Genomic DNA, 5,111 nt, shown 5'->3' with positions numbered 1-5,111 from the left:
CGGTTCTTACATGTTCTCACAACAAATTTTAACATCTAGATAGGCCAGATCAAGAAGTAAATGAAGTACATGGAATTAAATCATCACAACTTCAACATTAAAGACTAATACTCTCCACAACTTTCATCCAACATTTTAATTACTTATCATTTTAAGGAGGAAAATAAAGAAAACTACTCAAAATCTATGGAGAAAACAAAACCACACTTTAGTTTAAAAGTAGAAATCATTGTCAAACCAACAAGTAGTCTGGATTAAAACCAAAAGTAGTTCAAAAACAAAGATAAAAACTTATCTCAAATCCTCCACCAGACTCTTGAAGTTCCTTTAAATTTCTTTTCTCTTACAACACTCTTAACTCTCACAATAGAAATAATAAAAAAAAGGATAAAGTAAATTTGTGGTGCCTGAAAATCTCTCCAAACATTCCTCCACGAACTTCTTCAAGAACTTCTTAAGACTCCCCATTTTCAAGCACACTTCTAAAAGTCTCATCTTCCTTCTTTTATAAATTTCCAAGAGGTGTCTTGGTAACTCTTCAAAATGTGTCTCAATTCGATGTATTCTCCAAATGATGCCTCCTTTCACAAGTCTTTTAATCATATTTTTGTTTCTAGTTGTCATAACCACCTTCTTTAGCCAATGGGTGAATTAAACCGTCAAATAACTGTCTCTTGTGCTTAAGCGTCAAATAAGATGAATTAAACTGTCAAATAACTGCCTCTGGCGCTTAAGCGTGGGACCTCTGGCGCTTAGACGCAGACTTCTCTATTTCACCAGCGCTTAGGCGCAAAAACACTTTTGCACTATTTTTATATTTTTGCTCCAAATTTGATCATTTTTCACTCCTTTCAGCATTATTCACCTTTTTACTTGTACTGAAACAAAAACACACAAATATCTTTCATTAAAGCGCAATATCTCAAAAATAGGTATAAAAATGTGTCTAAAACAATATATATTTTAGGTGTATCAGTGAGCTTAGTTGACTTGTTGTTATGGGCCTTAAGGACCCATGGATCTTACCCATGAGCAAGCCTTCCCTAAATACATATGACCGTATTTTGGATATACATTTAGCTTCTCGATTTTCTTAACTTTTCGGTTAGGGATTGCGAGAAGAATGAGAGAATGAAGATTTTCAATTTCACATTACTACAAAATTATTCATCTCTTGTCGTCATTTACAAATTAGTTTAAAAGATCTTCAAAGCACAAATGCAATATGATTCATAAATAGATTTTCCTTGACCTAGGGGCACTCTGACTACATCTACGAGGAATTAGGCTGTCTTACACTTATCTTCGTGCTAGGACTGACTTTTGCCTAAGACCACTATGTGCTACACATGTAGGGATTAGTCTATCAAGCTTTCAGACGAGTGCGATCAACTTGTTCTTGTGAGCCTTGGCTTTTCTATAGGAAGGCGTTTATTATGAATCTTTAGTTATGTTCATTGAGACTTGATGGAATTGCACCCTCCCATGAGGGTTGTTAGTTGTCTGAGTTGTTTTACGATGTGATATGATTTTCTTAGTAGAGTTGGATGTAAGTATGAAAGATTAAGATAAAAAAAATTAGATTTGGGACTTCTCTGTGCTTTATGGTATTTTTGTCAAATAATAAGTGTCCTATCGTGTTTGTCATGATCTTGCATATGTGTGTTCTAAACGTCCATCATTACGTTGTTATGATTTACAAAGAAAAGAAAGTTAATATTAAAAAATAGCATAAATTATGGTGGTTATCAAACTTTAAAGGTGTTCTCCTTTCCAGGCCTATAAAAGACGTTTTGTGGAAGCCGCAAGATCCCAATTTGATGAAGGGTGACTCCTTATTGTGACTTTTAAAAATTTTCAAATATGTCGTCTCGCGATGGATAAGGTATCCATGAAAGGGATAAAGATCTCTATGTTGCACCTTCCGGTCAAAATTTCTCAACAAAAGTTGATGGAAATTAAGTATATAGAGGAGGAACAACGTAAAAAGACCAAAGGTTATGGGAAATGGAATGTCACATAAGAAGGTATCCTTTTAGAGACCATGAAGGTGCTTGATCTGACCATGGGTACAATGGAGAAGGCTGGCTCAGACAGCGGGACGACATTGGCTCCTTTGGAGAATTATCTATCCGGAAGCCCATTAAAGTAATTAACTCGCCCATAAATTTTTTTAATTGATCGTTTAAAACAACAATTTAATCTATTAACCCTTTAATCCTTTAATTAATCCATTAAAGCATTTAATAAGATAATGAATTATGGATTGACGGACGGACGGACACACACACAACACACGTACACACGTGTTGTGTTAATGTATTTATCTTTGTATGCATGTGTGTGCATAATTATATGTATGTATGTATGTGAATCTGCATGGATATGTGTACATGTGAATGTGCAAATGAATAAGTATACTCAAATTAAAAATATAAAAGCCATATGTATTCACTTCATGCAAAATGAATATATGTGATATTTCCATATTTAATGTATAGCTCATGTTTATTTTCTAAATGCATGTAATGTAAGTGGTGTATGTGTAAAAGCACAAAGAATAAGATTAAAAAAAAAAAAATGTGTTGTGCTTGCATGTTGTGACATTTCTTGTGATTGCATGTATATGTGTGCATGATTTGATGGTTTACTTTTATTTTCTTATAAGTTGGATGAGTTTTCTTTCTTGCAAGTTGGAATGTATGATTTGGAAGCTCCATTAGTCATGACTTTAGGTTAACTCCGAAGTGTGTGTAGGAGGAAGAATTGAGCTTCTTAGGCTAATAGAGAGAGCCTAGTGTTTTTCATTAAATAAAATATATATATATATATATATTAAATGTGCTCTAAAAAAATCAAGTTTACACTGTTTAAATGAGCCATATGAGAGGAGATAATTTTAACATCCAAGGCAAGCTCATGTTTGCTTAATATACCTTGATATGCTTACTTATTTTAAAAAACAAAGAAGCAATTTTTTAATGTTTTAAAACAAACAAGTTATTTTATAATAAAATTTAACAAAGTCTTTAAAATAAAAATAACATTTTTAAGAACAAGAATAATAAGAACATTTAACCATGATTTTTCCAAATAAGGTTTAATAAATAACATTTTGAAAGAGACCAAAAGTAAAATTTTTTAAAACAAAAGTCCTCTAAAAATCTTTCAACTAAAAAAAGTATTTTTTAGAAAACCAAAACTTAAACAAACCATTTTCAAACAAAATAAATGAAACATAAACTTTCTAAAATAAAACCATAAACCAAAAGAAAATTTTTTAAATATAACATTTTCAAAACAAGTACTCAAAGCAAAACTTAAACAAAACAGAATAAAACCTAAATAAAAATCTCTTAAATAAAACTTAAGTACACCATATTTTCAGAGGAAAACTTGAAACTTTTCTTAAAAAATAAAACAAACCTTAACTAGCCTAACTTTGAATTTTTTTTTCAAAACATGAGTATATATATATATATATATGTGTGTGTGTGTGTGTGTGTGTGTGTGTGTGTGTGTGTTTGTGTGTGTGTGTGTGTGTGTGGAAGCCAATTCTGTTGTGAGCTTACCAATTATATCAAAACCATAGGACTTTGTAAATTCTTTTGACTAAATAGCTTATGCAAGACCTATACATGTTCATAGGTGTAGCCTATGAATGAACATGTTCTCTTCCAGGAACATGTGATTCACGAGCTTGGCTCTTAAGCTTATAACTCTTACGCTATGTCATGCATACACAACCATTTGAATTAAGATTTCATTCATATGCTGATAAAAAAGTTATGTGATAAAATATTTTACAAAATTCTCTTTTCCGTGTGTGTAAAAATCTTGAAAATTAAGCACATGAATAAGACTTAAGTTTTAAAAGTGTAAGTGTTAAAGGCTAGAATAATACAACACAAAACAACAAACCAAACACTTAAAGTCAAACTTAGGAGAGAGAAATTAAGTGAGAGACACTTATGATAGGAAACTAGATGCAAACTTGAACTTAGAAAAGCTTTGATTTTCTAAGTAAGCTAGGATTCATCATCTTGATAGTTTAGATTTAAAACATATTTTAAACTACTAGTTCATAGATAATTATATTAAAGAAAGAAAAAATCAAAGGATTAACCATATCTATTATTTATCCATTATATAAATAAGCAAAGTGTTTTGTTGTTTAAATTATTTATTTAAAATATAACTATAAACATAATCATGTTAAGAAAATAAATTTTTTTTAAAATGGTGACATTACATATAGTCTAAATAATCAAAATGATGTATCATAATTTACACATACCCTTAGCACAATCATATGAGTGTCATTGTAATGCGATAATTTATACTATTCAATGTGATATACTCAAGAACAATGCTCATTAAGGCAATCATGTATTGATCTCACATTTAAAGGGAAATATCATTGAAGTGCTATCATTTCTAATTCTATATACAAATGGCATGTTGCTGCACCTAAATAAGTAATAAATAGAAATGTGGTGCATACGTGAGACTAAAACTATATGCTTGAAATTCAATTTAAAAAATTTGATTTATTCACTTTATAACTAAATGTAAAATAAATATCAACCATTTCAATATAATAGGATATTCAAAAAATAATGTAATATCCAGAGTCCTAATGCAAATGATTATCTTAAACATTAACACACTATCATAAAAAGATTAATTATAGTATATTAAATGTCATGACATGCATGCTAACACTAGTTTAGCTTGAACCATTCAAAGAAATATATGAAGAAGATACAACATTACATATGTTACATATTATGTAAGAATATCAATAAGGGAGACATAATATTAAACAACTATTAAATGTACAAAGATTTGATGGAATTAAGGTATTAGATAATCATTACATGAAATATAAGAATTGATAATATCAAACCTACATGCTACATAAAATCTGCAAAATTAAGATGAAGTGGAAAATCAATTAACATACACTAAGGTGATCCAAACAATACATGCAATGTGGTATAATCTATGTGTGATTATGTAGACTTACAAGACAACATACATAATTCACACATAAAATTTGACTTGCTTACTTACAATCTTGAAATTCACACACACACACTCGCGCGCGC

This window comes from Phalaenopsis equestris, unplaced genomic scaffold, assembly GCF_001263595.1.
Source record: "Phalaenopsis equestris unplaced genomic scaffold, ASM126359v1 Scaffold000985, whole genome shotgun sequence".
Lineage (NCBI taxonomy): Eukaryota > Viridiplantae > Streptophyta > Magnoliopsida > Asparagales > Orchidaceae > Phalaenopsis > Phalaenopsis equestris.
The sequence above is the reverse complement of the archived record's forward strand: the minus strand, read 5'-3'. Positions refer to the sequence as shown.